Source organism: Manis javanica, chromosome 8 (genome assembly GCF_040802235.1).
Source record: "Manis javanica isolate MJ-LG chromosome 8, MJ_LKY, whole genome shotgun sequence".
In the NCBI taxonomy this organism is placed as follows: Eukaryota; Metazoa; Chordata; class Mammalia; order Pholidota; family Manidae; genus Manis; species Manis javanica.
The window spans coordinates 14,320,772-14,337,506 of NC_133163.1; the positions used below are offsets into that span (position 1 = coordinate 14,320,772).

General features: G+C 42.9%; 1 protein-coding gene and 1 long non-coding RNA gene across 9 annotated transcripts in view; one reads left to right on the forward strand and one right to left on the reverse strand.

The window, feature by feature from the left end:
• Positions 1-16,735, forward strand: part of FOXN3 (forkhead box N3) — a 427,318-nt gene that overhangs the window by 271,271 nt on the left and 139,312 nt on the right. The gene's annotated exons all lie outside the window — the stretch shown is intronic.
• LOC140850716 (uncharacterized) overlaps positions 1,661-16,735 on the reverse strand; it is a 33,581-nt gene continuing 18,506 nt past the window's right edge. The window contains exon 2 of the long non-coding RNA XR_012133725.1: positions 1,661-16,345. This is a non-coding gene — a long non-coding RNA (uncharacterized lncRNA). The remainder of the gene's footprint in view (positions 16,346-16,735) is intronic.

Here is a 16,735-nt window from a genome sequence, read left to right on the forward strand (position 1 = left end):
AGGAGGCACTTAATAACCATGTGTAAGAGGATGAATGAGGCCGTTTAAGTCTATGGGTGGATGCACACAGAATTTCTTGGAAGCCAAGTCTTGGTTCTCCAGAATTAAGTGTTCCTTTGGCACTATGAGGTCTTACTGTTCAAGCTGTGAGATTTAAAGGCAAAATGCTTCCTGCTAATTATTAACAGTTGCCCTGTAAGAACAGAGCCATTATGGGGCCCTGAACCCTGGCACATTGCCCCCCTCCCAGTGGCAAACAATGCCTTGGAGAAGGGAGCTATGGCCCTGGCACCCGTTAGCCCGCAGATTACCCAAAGAGGATTGCAGTCTTGAGGCCAAAAGAGTAGGGCCTGGGTAAAAGGATTTCAAATGAGATTATAGGACCTGTAAGCTCCTTGCTTTTTGTTCAGGAAATAATTTACCAGTTTTCTTGAAGGCAGCCAGACAATCCAGTTTAGGGCCTGGAGTGGTAGATCAATGTCCTGCCCTCTTCAGATACTTAAAAATAAGTTGATCTATAGTTGTGCTTATTGAGCTTCTGGTTTCAAAAAAAAGGGAGGAAGAAAAACAGGAACAGAAAGAAGAAGAAACCTCCTAAAAGTACTCTAAACAAACATAATTGAACACAAGATCTATTAAGAGCATACAAAGGCAGCTTCCCTTTAAAGAACATCTTATTTGGTCAGTGGGTCTGAGCCAAAGTCTAGAAAGTGAATGGGTAGTGTGATCAGAATGCAGTTTCTTTATCTTGAGCTCGGAGAAGGAGCGCCATTTCCCCTTGACCACAGCTCCCCACGGGGAAGATAATTCCCGAAGACACAGCAAGTTTGCTTCAGGCTGAGTTAGAATTGAGCCAGAAGAATCTACCTTTTGGGGTGGGTGTTACAGCTGTCATAACAATTCCTTTAATGCGTTAAACTCTTTTTCACCTCTGATGCTTCCTGGAGGTGTATTTTGTTGGCCTGTGGCCAAGGTGCCCCTTACCCCTAAATCTTAGCATCCTCTTCCTCCTGTTGGCCTCCCTGTTGTGTCTGAAGTTTGTTGAAAGGAAGTGGCTTTTTGCCTGTATGAGAACAGGCCTTCCTGTTCCTCCCGAGCATGATGAGGGAGGCCGATGAGAGTCTCTTGCTGCTGATTTTTGGGTCCGAGTCTTGCATGGCGGTACAGGATAAGCGTATTCACCGAGGGGTGCAGGAGAACACTGGTGGTCTGCAACTCAGCTCAGAGGATAGCAGGGTTATTCCATCTCCAGCAAGGGGACCTGTTCATGGGTGGTTCCAAAGAAAACATCTGAGAGATTCTTCATACCATGGAACCACGAATTAACTAAAATATGTGGGAAACCTGGAAGCCCCATTTACAGAAGTTACCCCCCAAGCCTTGTGTTTGAACTCCCATTGTTAAAAATTCATTCTGGATCTATGAGTCTGTTTTCTGCCTGAAGTTAGAAAATGCTGAATGAATACTTGATATGCTGGAGGCACTGCATTTTGCCCTTCAGTGTTCATTTTGTAATTACATTGATGTAAAATATGTGCCCCCCTTGAGAGGCCGCAGGAAGTGATGGTTTTGAATGAATCCCTGATAATAAGCTTCTGACTTGCCCCTTTCCCTTAAAAGTGAAGGAATCTCTGTCCTTCCCTTCTCCCGCCTGCAAGTGTTTTGTTTTTTTTTGAAAATGGGGGCTATTTGGGTTTAGGTAATTGAAGTTTTAATTGTGTTTAATTCTGCAGGAGACCTCATGTTTACTTAGCTTAATATTGAAGAGCAGAGTGTCATCATCTTCCAGCTCACTCTCTTCCTGGACAGAAGGGGAGTAGATGCAGCCTCCAAAAACCTGCTAATCCTGCCTGGCAATTTGTATTTACTGTTTGTTTTTGGTGTTATATTCAGATCTGAGGAAAGCACCCTTGAAGCTTCGTAATCTGAACATTACTCAAGAATTGCTCTAATGTTTAAAATTTGAGCGCTTATATGTTGCATCTCATACATTGCCCGTACAAAACTCAAATACTTGGTCCTTCTGTGTAGCAAAGAGTTGACAGAGCAGGACTGACACTGCTCGTCTTAGAAAATCCTACTTGCAAGGATGGCCCTGGTCTAGTAGTATCTGGAGACTTAGATTTCGAGAGGCTTCCCACCATTCCCAGAACTGGTAATAAGAATGGTTCACTGTGCCAAAACTGTTTGCATAAACTATGTGATTGATGGGAGAAATCTGGAATTGGAATTTTGAAGTGTGCTAGGTGGAGGGTACATCTGTGAGTAAACCCCAGTGAAAATCTTGGGCACCGAGTTGCTAATGAGCTTCCTTTGCAGACAACACGTTACAAATAATGTCATGACTCATTGCTGGAGGAATCAAACACATTCCATGAGACTCCCCTGGGAGAGGACTCTGGGACACTTGTGCCTGGTTTCCTCGGGACAGCACCCCACGTGCCTTTTCCCTTTGCTGATTGTACTTCGTATCCTTTCACTGACATAAGTCATGGCCCTGAACATATGTATGCTATGTGCTGAGTCCTAGTGAATCACCCAACCCATCCTGGGGGTTGTCTTGGGGATCCTGACATGCCTTCCAAACCTGTTATGCCTCTTGAGTTTTTCTCTCTCAGCTGGTCTCTCCCTTCAACCCAGTATCCAGAGTCAGAAACCTCAGAAGCATCTTGGATTGCTCCCTTGGTGCCAGTACCAAATCCTGTCAGTTTGCCCTGGAAGTATCTCTTGAATCCAGGCTTTCTGTAACCCTGGTCACGTTCCAAGTCTGGGGGCTCGTCAGCTCTCCTCGGACTTGCCACAGCAGCATCCCTGTTTGTTTTTCTGCCTCCGATCTCCATTCCAGCCTATCTGTGTGTCATCTTATTCCAAAACCTAGGTTGAGCTCCTAATAACCAGTGAAGTAAAGCACACATGCCTCAGGTCAGCCTGCCAGAGCCCTTGTACCCCTTCATGTGCTGGCAGGGCAGGCCAGTGGTTACGACCCAGATTTGTCAGCTCCACCAATCACAAGCTGTTGCCGCAGGCCAGTTGTAACATCTCTGAACATCACTCTCCTTATCTGTTTGTGAGGATAAAAACAGTACCATCCTCATAGGACTGGGGAAAGGATTTAATGAGTACATGTTTAAAATCCTTAGACAGTGCTTGGCACATAAAAGGTGCTTGATGACTGTTAGCTGTGCTTGTGTTTTGTAATTATCTCTTGGCATTCTCTCCCCTGTGGGCTGTGAGCTGCTTCCTGAAACTGTGTCTGACTATGGCTCTTACAAATGAATGAATGAAGGAACGAACGAACCAACGAACATGAGAGAAAGGGGTGCAGGGGAAAAGATGGTTGGTTAAAACATAGTTTGTATTCACAAGAAACTTGTTAGTTAGTTGGAGGATGTCAGATGCTCTAAGAGATTCAGTTAACGGGACCAGAGGACTGGGGGCCAACAAGAGGCTAGGGACATGCGTCTAAGGATTCAGAGGAGGGAGAAATCCATGTGGAGTGGGAAAGAAGGCAAATTAAATTGTTTACGCCAAGTTGCCAGACTTCATGCTTTGCTCAGATCCCACAGAGAGAGGCAGAGAAGTGTCAGGATTTGGTGTGCTTCTAAGAAACAGTTGTAAAAGTGAAATCTTCCGGGGGGACCCTTAAATTCCACCCCTGCTGAAACTTGCCTTTCTCTGGGGTGACATTTTGAGCTACTTAACGGGGTGTGTGCACTTGAAGAATACAATCACTGCGTAATGATCTCTGGATGGTTCTCTCCAGAGTGCATACGCTTCCTTCTGGCTTCTGAGGTAGAAAGGACTCCTGAAGACAGATGCGTGTGCAGCAGCGCCAGCACCTACTCCCGGGACCCTTGCCTCCTGAGGCGTCTGAGGGAGTAGGCTGCCATTGCCACGTTGGGAGAATGGTTGGTGTGAGTTGCCGTTGAATGTGATGCAGCTGTGTCATGTGGAGATGATTTTGTCCTATGAGCTTCCCCAGTAACTGCTGGAGGCCAGATGGCAGAAAGTGCAGTCGAGGTAGCTGCTCCTGCTTTGCTGTTTTTGGACTTGGCAGCCGCTAAAGCACCACACGAAGCTGCATCCTGAAGCTGCACTGCAGTCCTAGGACTGTGGTCTGGGGCCCAGGCCCTGCTGTATAGAGCTCTGTTATCATCTACTTATGCTGCATAACGAACTCCTCAACTAAGTGGTTTAAAAGAGTAAGTATCTGTGCCCGTCACACTGTGCGTTGGCAGGGCTGGGCTCAGCTTGGATGGCTCGTCTCTGTACCTGGTGTTGGCTGGGCTCGCACCTGTTTTTGGACCTCAGCTGGGATGGCTGGGACAGCTGGTGCCTCTCCATGAGGTCTCAGGAAGCTATTCAGGAATCTTTTCCAAGCTTATTCACATGGTGGCAGAAGGATTCCCAGCAATAAGAGGAAACAAGCCCTGGTAGGCAAGCACTTTTCCAGTTTCTGCCTGGGTCATATTTCCTGATGTCCCGTGGGGCACGACAAGCCACGAGGCCAAGCCAGAGTCATTGTTGGCAGGGCCCACCTGGGGGTGGATGCTTGGAAGCGCGATCGTAGGCTGCTTCCGCAGTCATTTACATCAAGGAGTTTATCTAGGGTCTTGCCAGAAATGAAATCGGCAGTGTCACTCTTTGCTTTCTTCATCTTTTCTCCTTCAGATGGTGGCCTCAGATGGGTGCAATCAGTGGATCAGGCACTGCTCGTGGTCCACACGGACCCCCTTAGCACTGCTCTCTGGGACCAGCAGCTCTATAAAGGCTTCAGCCATCTGGCTCACAGACTGCTGGGCGTTCCTAGTCCCAGGTGGCACACCAGGAGAGTATGGTTGGATCAGCAGAAATCTGAGGTTAATGCTAAAAATAAGGAACTCCGAGCTGATACTAGATGTAGCCTGTATCTTGACAAAAAGACATCTAAAATTCCTCATGGTCTTCTCAGCCTGCCCTGAACATGGGCTGTGTCCTCCCTCTGTTCTTGGGCATCTCTGAGGAAATGCCAGCAGCTGGCTCTTGTGCCTCTCCCAGTGCTGCAGTTGACACCGAGGACAGCAGAGCACTGGAGGGAGAGTCTGGGGACGTGAGAAAGAGGGAGACCTGCCCTTGACGCTGGGCGCCCAGATACTTCCAGTGGGTTAGTGCCAGGTGACTTTGAGCTCTAGGGCGGGTGGGGCGTAGGCTGTTGATAGATGATGTCCACCTTCACCCCAATTCTAATCATCTGCTTTTAAATTGTGTATCTTTTCAGAATTACGCTGTTAAACATTTTATGTAGCAAATATTATTGAAGGAGTGCCTCGTGATGCACCGAGACTCAAGAATTGAGGGAATAATTTTGAGACTAGATAAGTGTTTCGATATAGAGTCTGGAATGCAGAGGGCAAAGGGTAAGGAGGAATGTTCTTTGGGTCCTAGAACAAGGCCAGGCCCTGGGCATCAAAGATGCACTGATCGCTCTGTCTCCTTGCCTGACTGAGCCAGGTGAAGGAACCTGGGGCTGATCAGTATCAAAGAACTTACACCAAGTGCATTTGGGGAACTAATTTAAAGAGATGACCAGGCTTCTGAAGCATGATTATTAGGTAAATGGCTCATGCTGCAAGCAGGGAAGAATTAGATTTGAGCAAGAATGAATCCTCCTTTCTTTTAGTCTGAGGTCATGACAGTGTTTCAGGTTGAGCAGATTGAACTGTGATGGTTACTGGAAGTCAAGAGCTCTTGCTGGTGGGAACTGATGGTTCTAGGTTGACCTGTGTCAACATTGTTGAGTGTGATAGGTGGCGTGAGTGACTGGGTGTGTATGTATGTGGCGACACACATGTGTGTGTGCATAGCTTAGCATGGAAACATAGGTGGAGCTCCATACCAGCCTATTTCGTGTCTACCCGGTTATGGTCTAAGCTCTGGGAGCCAGGAACTGAGTCATCCTGACCACCATTGTGTCCCCAAGGTTTTGTGTGTTGCCAGGCACCTGTTCAGCATTTTAAAAATATTTATTGAATAAACGAATCAAGAAAAGCTGGAAAGGGATTTTTTTTTTTTTAAGAACATTGAGGTGGTAATTTTTAAATAATTAACCTGGACATTTTAATCAGTCACTGAACAATGAGTGTTGATATCTTTTAAGCTCTTTGGGCTGTGGTGGATAAGAAATGAAAGGAAGCTGACAAAACAAGGGACCAAAATTAAATTTATACGTTAAAAACAAACACTAACTGCTAAAAACCCCAAACCTTAAGTTACTTAGATTACCACCCTAGGTCAGTAGAAGTACACTACCTTTTTGTAGTGTATTTATATTTTTCCAGAATTAAAATAGCTTTATTGTATATTCTCTGCTTAATATGTTAGTGCATATTTACATAGAACAGTCAAACAACAGCAGTGTAAAGGGCTCAGTAAAAGCCCCCTTATTTCTACGTTGTTAACATTTATGAAAAAATTTTTTGATTGTGGTAAAATACACACAAGATTTACTGTTGTAACCATTTTAAAGTGTTGACTTCAGTGGCAGTTATGTGCGTTCACATGGCTGTGCAACCAACCGCTCTTCATCTTGTAACATGGACACTGTAACCATTAAACAACTCCCTATATTTCACCTTCTTCCCAGCCCCTGGCAGCACCATTCTACTTTCTGTCTCTATGAATTTGACTACTCCAGGGATCTTATGTAAGTAGAATCATATATAGTATTTGTCCTTTTTTGTCTGGCTGATTTCACTGAGCAAATTGTCTTCCAAGTTCATCCATTCTGTAGCATGTGTCAGAATTTCTGTCTGTATGGTATTCCATTGTAGGTATATATACATTTGTTTATCCATTTATCCACTTATCAACTGATGGACACTTGCCTTGCTTCCACTTCTTGGATTTCGTGAACAATGCTGCTATGAACATAGGTGTCGAACATCTTTGAGCATGTCCTTTTACTAATATGAACTTTATTTATAAATGGGTTCATACTGTATTTGCTGCTTTGTAGTGTGTATTTTTATAAAACACTGACATGTACATCCTCTCTTGTCAGTGAATATTGGTATGTGGTACTCTTTTTTGCTATGTTTATAATAATGTGCCCTTGTATGGATTTGTCTATTTATGGTTGGGCATTTATGTTGTTTTCCATTTCTTGATACTATAACAGTGCGTCAGTAAACATGTTGAGACATATCTTTGTCCCCCTGCCTGGTAATAAAAACCGTAACAGTTGAGTCTTAGGTTTGGAGTCTGCAGAAGCAGAGCCTGAGACAAGGATTAGGGTTCGAGTTATTTACTAAGGGGTGTGTTCTCGGGAACCAGAGGAGTAAGGGAGGCAGGATGAGGAAGGGGCCAAGCAAAGATACTCTGAAGTCTAGCCTTGGCCTGATTGGAGCATAGTGACACTGGCAGGGTTGTTCCTGGGACTAAGGGGGCTTTTCAGCCACTAGTAATTCACAGGCCTCTCCAGGCTCTCAGCCAAGGGTGGTTCAGAAGCAGTGCCAGTGTGAGCTGCTATTGCAGCTCTCACGGCAGCCAGGGGGTGGGTGCAGCCCCATGTGTGGGACATTACCGTTGGTGCTAATAACGTTCTATAAATGCCTGTAACAATGCTAAGTACACGAATGTGTTTATAACAGTCCTGAGGTCTCGGTGCTTGTCTATCTCCAATTTACACATGAAGAACTGAAATTGAGAGAAGATAAAAGCACCTTTCTAGGGATCCACAATTGGAAAGGGTCAGATGGAACTGGAAGGCAGACTCAGGTCTGTTCTGAGAGCCTGAGCTCTTCGTTGGTGGGCTCTGGAACATAATGGTTAACTCCTAGAAGTGGAATGGCTGGTCCACAGAGCTAGAAATTTTAGATATACACATATATCCAAGTTTTTGTCCCCACTCCCTTCCCAATTGGCATTAATTTATATTCTTGCCAACACTTTAACTGTTCTCCTGCCATCTCTAGGTCTCAGTCTTTTAAGTACATGATAATCCACTCAGGAGAGTTTTGCCTTGATTTTCCTTTCTTACTCCTGAGCTCCACACTTTTCCCCATGTTTGTCAGCCATCTCTCTTTTTTTATCAAGGCCGTTTTTGGTTGCGCCTTTTTCACAGTTTTGATGGTGTTTGAGTCATCCACATCTCCCTGAGGGATTTGAAATGCTGCATTTAGTACACTTGTTTTGCACCAATGCTTCATTCTATTTCTAGACTTCCACTGAGTTCCCTGTCTAGTCTTATGCTAGGACCATACTCTTTTAATTACTGTACAGCTTGTTTTGAAAGGTATAAACTTGAAGGATTTCGTTGTGTTGTTAGGTGCTAACTAAAGGTTGCCAAGTCTAGGACATTCATAGACCATCCAGCCCCAAATAAGAATAGGTAAAAATCTTTTATTAGCAGTAAATAATGGTGTATATGGTGCTCAAGTGCCTAGTAGTGACACTTCTCTTCTTTAGTGAAGGCGTTTGTTTCTCTTTCCAGTGCTATCGTACTTTCATTTGCCTGGCAGACCCTTTCCTTAAAGGTAGTAGGAGAATTAACCTTGAGCTTAGTCTTCATTTGAATCATCAGTGTATCAGTTAGTACTATGTTTGCAATTAGGAGAAAATTAGACTGAGAGTGGTTTAAGTGTGAATGAAATTCTGTTAGCTTTATCTAACTAGAAAGTCCAAGAGTAGGTCTAACTTCAGGCACAAGTTGTTCCATGGCTCAAGCAAAGGCACTGGTTTCTGTTCTCAGTCCTTTGGTGTTTCTTTACTTTGTTGGCCCCCTTCTCAGGCAAGCTTTCACCTCGTTGGCTGCCCCCTCTGTGAAGCCTTCAAGGTCAAGTCCAGTGGAAGCCTGGCTCTTCTAACCCCAAATTTGGGCCCTGACTACCACTGGCCTAAAGGCCGGTAACTGTAACAGAGGGTGGTGTATACTTTCTTACTTTTAGCTGACTGTACTAGGAGCTCACATCCAAGGGAATTTCAGGAGCTGATACTAGAGGAGAGCATGGATACTGGCTGGCCAGGAACATCAGTGAATGCCCTTTATGTCACGCTGGCAGAATGGGCTTTAGTGGTATTTTGTTTTCACAGTGAGAAAAGTTCATAATGTTTGGCTTAGAAGGGGAACTGTTTTCAGAGAATAGGGCTTACCCTATATCTAGTGACTTGAGGACAAGGGATTACACCTTACAAGTAATAATGTGACTTTGGGCCATCTGGAGAGCCTGGGGACACTGAGACCACAAGTGACTCTTGGCATAGCTTAGTGGGGTTCTCATTTGTTCAATGAGTGAGGTAATGTTCATGCCTCCATCTTGGTATTAAGCCAGAAAGCGGTTCCTCAGTCCCACTATAGCACTTCCTCTCCAGAGGCCGAACATCAGCTGGCCGTGAAGGGGTTAACCTGCGCATCCACATGGCAGAAAGCCAGAGGACTCCCCCCAGCCTTGCCCAGAATGTTAGTCCAAAGTGGCTGTAGGGAATGTCAAGTCCAACCCTCAAACTTACCAGAAAAGGCCTGGTGAGGCTCAAGGGCCTATAAAAGGATACAGTTGAAAGGAGAACCTCAAACCTGGTGTTTTAGTTTGGGCTGCTGACAGTGAAGAACAAGGATAACCATTTAAAAGTGGAAAAGGGAGTTTAACTGATATGCTAAGAGAAGAGAGAAAATAGAATCATAAAATGCTCAATTAAAGCCTCAAAATTCAGAGAAACAATTAAAGACAAAAACAGGGGTAAAGAACAAGGGAGACAAATAGGAAACAATAACAAATATAGTAGATACTAATCCAACTATATTAGCAATCCCTTTGAATGACATGTACTGACTGAACTAATCAAAAGACAGAGCTTGTCAGAGGGCATCATGAAATAAGACCCAGCTATGTGTCGTCTACAAGAAACCCACTTTAAATATAAAGACCCATGTAAATTAAAAGTGGTCAAAAGGAGGAAAACATACTATGCTAACACTAACCAAAAGAAAGCAGGGGTAGCTATAGTTACTTCAGAACAAGGGACAGTATCAGGAATAAAGAGGGACATTACATAAACGTAAGTAGGGTCAGTTCTCCAAAAAAAATATGGCAATTCTTAGTATGTTCGTGCCTAATGACAGAGGGTCAAGCTATGTGGGGCAAACTATGTGGTAGAATTGCAAAGAGGAATGGATGAGCCCATTATCATAGTCAGAGACTTCAACACCTCTCTGTCAGAAATGGACAGACTCAACAGGCAGAAAAATCGGTAAGGACCTAGTTGAACTCAGCACCACCAACAATCAGTTGGATGTAATGGACACTGCAGGCTACTTCATCCAACAACAGCATAGTACACATTCTTCTCAAGCTCACATGGAATATTCACTAAAATAGACTACATTTTGGGCTGTAAAACACACGTCAACAAACTTAAGAGAATAGAAATCACAGTGACTGCTCTCAGACAACAGTGGAATGAAATTAGAAATCAAAAACAGAAAGACAATTGGAAAATGTCAAATACGTGGAATTTAACAACACATAAATAACGTGGACCACAGAAGAAATCTCAAGAGAATTGAAAAATGTTTTAAAGTAAATGAAAATGAAAACACACCCTGTCAAAATCTGTGGGTTGCAACAGTAACAGTTGCTAGAGGGAAATTCATAGCACTGAATGTATATTTTAGGGAAGAAGAAAGATCTAAAACCAATAATCTCTACTTTAGGAAAGTAGAAAATGAGCAAATTGAAACCAATGTAAGCAGAAGAAAAGAAATAAGAATTAAAGCAAAAATCAATGAAATTGAAAACAGGAAATCAATAGAGAAAATCAGTGAAACCAAAAGCTGGTTCTGAAAAAAATCAGAAAAATTGATAAGCCTCTAGCCAGGCTAACTAAGATAGAAAGATGAGAGAGGACACAAATTATTAATTTTAGAAATGGAAGAGAGAACATCACCCAGGGACATTAAAAGGATAATAAAGGAATACTACGAAGAACGCTGCCTACAAATTCAAGAACCCAGATGAAATGGATCAGCTCCTTGGAAAACACAATTTGCTAAAACTCACACAAGAAGAAATAGAAGATCTGACTAGACCTACCTCTGTTAAAGAAATTGAATCAAAATTAATAAGCTTCCCAAACAGAAAGTACCAGGTCCAGATGGGCTTGATGAACATTACCAAACATTTAAGGAAGAAATTAAATCAGTTTTCTAGAAGCTCTTTCAGAGGATAGGGGGAGGGAATACTTCCTAATTCGGAGGCCAGCATTACCCCAATACCAAAACCAGACAAAAGACATTACAAGAGAAGAAAACTACAGACCAATATCATTCATAAACACAGTTGCAAAAATCCTCAATGAAATTTAGCAGTTGTAATCTAACAATGTATAAAAAGAATCATAGACCATGACCAAGTGGGATTTAAGTCAGGTATGCAAGGCTGGTTCAGTATTTGACAGTCGATGTTGTCCATCATGTCATAGGCTTTAAAAAATACAGTACATGCATGTGACCACCATGCAGCTCGGCCTCAAGGAAACTAGCCCCTGGAACAGGGAATCTGCCTCTGCCTGTGGCTCCTTCTGCCTCCACAAACCAGGGTCCTCTGCTGTCCCGCCAGCTCTCTCACAGCTTCACCTGACCCATGAAGTCCACTCAGGCCCCAAGTACCGCCTGGCCTCTTGGTGTCTTTGGCTGTCACAACTTTCATCCTCAGAGTTTATTTGTGTAATTCCAGTCTTGAGGACTCTGAATGGCTCAGCTCTTCATTTCGAGCTAAGCCAAATAGGTAGAGGTCACCTGGAACTGGTATCTCTTGGGGTCTGCTTTGGTGCAAGGTTCTCCTCTGGCCCACTCAGCTGTGGCCATTGACACGGCTCGTGTGGTATAAAGCCTGGCCATGGCGCCCCAGCATGCTGTGGAGGGACATTTTCCTGAGGCAAGTGTGGGCCAGCAGCACTGGAAGACAAGTGAGTTCGTCACCACATGCCACAATCCCTGAATAGCACTTGGCTCACTTCAACCTGAAATAGTAGAGTTTCTTTACAGAGAACACCGTGGACCTGTGGTGACCCTGCAATTGTGTTCACCTACAGAGAACCATGTGGGACATCCTGAGGTAATCCCAGAAGATTCAAGGTCGTTTTAGGAGCACTAATTCTACCTGGCATGATCTGGAACTAAATGCAGTTTTTAATTTTGATGTCAATTACTCTCATGTTCTTTTCCAAAATGCCACAGTCTTAAGGACTGACGAAACTTGAAGATCTTTCTCTTGTCTCAGGTGCAGTGTCCCAAAGGTACTATATGTGGCACATACTCGAGTTTTGATTAATGGAGATGGCTTTAGGATTTATTGTAAAGAATCCTAGAAGGCTTGAAAATAGTGCTTTTTCTAAGTTTTGGTTGACTGTGGAATTTAGGAAAGATGCTTAGATGGTGGGGACCATAGTTATCCAAAAACCATGGGCTATAATATGATACAAAACATGTGTCCCTGAAGTGTAAGCAGAATTGCAGGCTGCCAGTGAGCTTCAAGGAAATACTGTGGCTTGGTAAATGGAGAACCCCAGAGAGAGGGCAGCAAATGCAGAGACCTTTGGCTATTTCAGACTTCAGCGAGAGCATGTCCAAATTTTAATCTGGACCAGCACTTTCCTAAGAAAGTCCTTGGACACACGGTGTTATGTGGTGGGCAGGCTTACTTACACACAAAATATAATTGATTCCATATTCCACTCAGACCTAAAAACAGTACTCATGTTTGTTTTTAATAATAAAATTCAGTTTAGAAAATGGTGTACATTTACATAGACCATCTGATGAGTTACTCAGATTGTTCTGCTAATAACAAGATAGAGGAGAAACAATCTAAGAAAGTCATTTTGAAGAGAATTTGTGTGTGTGGAGGGGGAGGAAGGATGGGTTAGCTGAAATCAAAAAGCTCCCAAGTAATGATTATTAAATTTAATACTAATAAAATTATCATTTTTTAAAAAACAAATGGGACTATTTTCAGAAAATTTTGGTAGTGAATTCACTAAGCAGCCCAGACACAAGGCCATTTGGTGGGAAATGGCTTATTTGCTTTGTTTTGGTCATGTTTAGTTAAACCCAAGTCAGTTGTTTTTTTTTTCCCAAAAACTGGTCTTGATTCCATTTCAGAGATCTACAAACCTTTTTTGTAAAGGGCCAAATACTAAATGTGTAGCATGAAGTAGATATATACACAAATGAAGAAGCATGTTATATCCCAATAAAATTTTATTTATGGACACTGGAATTTATATTTCATATAATTTTCACAAGTCACAAAATACTACTCTTTTGATTTTTTTATTTCAACCACCTAAAATGTTAATCTGGACCAGCACTTTGCTAAGTGTACTAATTGTTTAGTACACTATTTAGGGGAAATTAGGAAAGTTGCAAAAACATTCAGTTTTCCTAAAATGATCTGTGCAAAGCCATTCCTAGTTCTGGGAGAATTTGGCCCATAGCTTAACCAACCTGTCTAGTTCCTCCTGTACCTTTTTAGTTGGTGTCTTGTCTTTGGGGGACAATATTCCTATACTTTGCCTATGAAAGGGGGCCAGAGTCTGTGTGTGTGTGCATGTCTTTGTGCACACACACTTGTGCCTGCTTGCACCTAGAGCTCCCCTGCCCCCACCTAGTTTCCCCTCTAGGGGATGAAGCTGGGTCCCTACACTTTAGAACTCTGATTGTTCAGGACTTTGCCATTAGTGACGTCCCTGGTAGCAGAGGCCAGCCTCATAGACTCTGAAAAAACTCTGGACTTGTTCTCTACCCAGATAATTCCAAGTGACTCTTAGAATAGAGGGAATTGAAATTCAGGTGGAGGTAGAAACTTGAGAATCAGGCAGTTGAGTTTTTCATCTCCATCTCTCTGTAAGAGTTAGGAAAATGGTGGTGCTAGCCTCGTAATTTCTTTGCAAGTATATATCTATTTTAAAAGACTCAGGAGTCTCCGATAATGCCCATCCTTATTCTTAGAGGACTGGAAAAGGACAGGCCTTCTACAAAATGCAAGCCCATTTCTGTTTTAGTTCAGTACATTTTTGTTTACTGATTTTGTTTAGTACACTAGGGAAATTAGGAAAGTTGCAAAAACATTCAGTTTTCCTAAAATGATCTGCATAACGTGGGTAATGAAATAGACAGATATGCATGATATTTAGCTAAAGCTGTTTAATAGGAATCATTCTTATTGGGATGCCCTTCCAATATCCCTAATAAATATAAAGCTCTTAAATATTTGTCCCATTTTATAATTAGTCTAGATTTAGCAGTGGCTCTTCCTGATTTGGGAGGACGCATGCTTGACTGTTGCTGGGCAACAGCTAATCAGGGTATTAGCTGCTAGCAAGCTGTTGGCAATAACTGTAAATTCTTTTGTCTTGTTAACAAAAAAATGAGTGTTAAAAGATATGGTGGTATATAAAGTATGTTCTGTTCAAATATATATAACTTAGGCGGTAAATTCCTACACTAATATAACCTTGATACGCTGCAAAAATTTATAGCATATTTAGAAACCCCATTCATTCTCGTGGGTGAGTCACATGTAGTCTATTCATGGCACTATAAAGCTCATAGAATGGGACAGTGATGTAACAGAAGCATTGTTTTCTCAAAGATTCCTAAAGAGAATCTAAAGTTTTTGTTAAATTGTGGGCTGTGAGGTATATGTGCACCTCTAGCAGAAACATCCGAAGTGAGGTCTGGTTCATGAGCAGACCTGCCATTTCACCATCACTGGCCTCAGCATCCAGCACCTGTGATGTCAAGTCCTGCGGCAGCCAGGGCCTGCTTCCCACTCCACCGCCTCTCAGCCAGGCCCAGTGCAGGGTTCCTGGGGCAGAGCCTCCTAAAACTAATTCTCTCTTCATATGCAAAGATGGTGGCAGTCATCCTTTGGGCACATAGGGTTAAAAAGGAGGAAAAATCACTATTTATTTGGTCGGTGTGTTTTTTGTTTTTGTTTTAACAAAACCACACCATATCCCAGTCTTGACCCCAGACCGCTGTCAGCACTCTCTTGGGGTTACTAGAGGATGTTTCTAGAGGATCACTGTGGACTGTCTGCCAGGGCTCACAGGCTCCATCGGCCCTTTGGTATACATTTGTGCACGTAGATGGTATACATTTGTGCACGTAATGCTTCTACCCCGTGTAGACGGTGGGGGAGAGTCCCTCGGGCCACAGGGGAGGAGCTGGGGTGAAGAACCAGGTTTCCTCTGCTTTCCAAGCCCGTATGCTGCTGTCCCCTCAGTTTGGGTCTTGTTTTCAAAAGACCCAGCAAAATCCGGTTGCCGAGGGAACCAATAAAAGTCATCAGAGGAATGGCCAGGATGTTGAATATATTTCTTTGTTACCTTGATTTCTAAAAAATAGCCCTTCGATGCTTTTAACAAGATTAAAAGGAAAGTATCCACGTTTGTAAGTCCTGTTTTCTATATAACTGAATTCTTGCCACCTCTCCGGCCCCTGCCTCAGGCGAGTCAGAAATCTCCCTTGGAAGGAAGCAGCACTCGAGTTCCGCTCACAGTCAGTTTCCCTTGATTCTGGGCTTCTTGGATCTTCCCTGCCAGCCTCGCTGTTCCTGCAGGAGCTGCAGCTCCGCAGAAAGACTTGTCATCACCAGAGGCTGCAAACCCATTTCTGTCCCTTTTCAATGGTTTGGTTTTTTTTTTTCTTCTTTTTTTACAACAAGTTGAACTACTTCAGCATCATGTAAACACATTGGAGTATGTTAGCAGCTGTCTGTCTTTTAAAGTTGAACCAGCTCAGAACTAAAAGGGGAACTGCTTTCAGGTTCTGCTCCAGTTTGCATGTGACAGCATCAAAGCTATTTTTAGTGGAGTGATGACCGGCAAGAAGCTGAAAACGACTGCTTTCAACTATAAACAGTGGAAAGGATCCTTTATGCACTGCTGCAGCTCTTGAGTACATTTGTATGGGAGACAAAAGGGTGTGTAAATCTCTTCTTCAAAGTTATGCAGGCATCTTGTGCGTGTTCGGAGCCCCATCACCTACAGAGAGGAGTAATGTTAATTTAGCGCTTGGCTGCCTAGGCTCCAAGTAAAACTAGATGCACTGATAATAGTGAATTATAGGACTGTCCTTCTAAGTGTCCATTCTGAAAAGAAGGCAATGTAGAAATGCTCAGAAACAATCAGTAGACTTTTTTCCTAAGATCACAAAACTCCAGAGCTAACGGGAAGCGAGAGGTGGGTTAAATCAACATCATGGTGTGGAGACAAGAGCATGAGTCATTTACTAGCTGTGAGACCCCTGGGACTCCACCTTTCAGCACTGAGTGTCTTGGCTGCAAAATGAGGATCATGGTAACAGCTCCATATACTTTTTTTTTTTTTTTTGATTCGTTGTTTGTGGTCCAGTTTTTTTTTTTTTTTTTTTTATAATTTATTTATTTATTTATTTATTTTTTTTGAGAGGGCATCTCTCATATTTATTGATCAAATGGTTGTTAACAACAATAAAATTCAGTATAGGGGGGTCAATGCTCAATGTACAATCATTAATCCATCTCAAGCCTAATTCTCGTCAGTCTCCAATCTTCTGAAGCATAACGAACAAGTTCTTACATGGTGAACGAATTCTTACAGAGTGAATAAATTCTTACATGGTGAACAGTACAAGGGCAGTCATCACAGAAACTTTCGGTTTTGATCATGCAATATGACCTATAAACCATCAGGTCAAATATGAATATTCATTTGA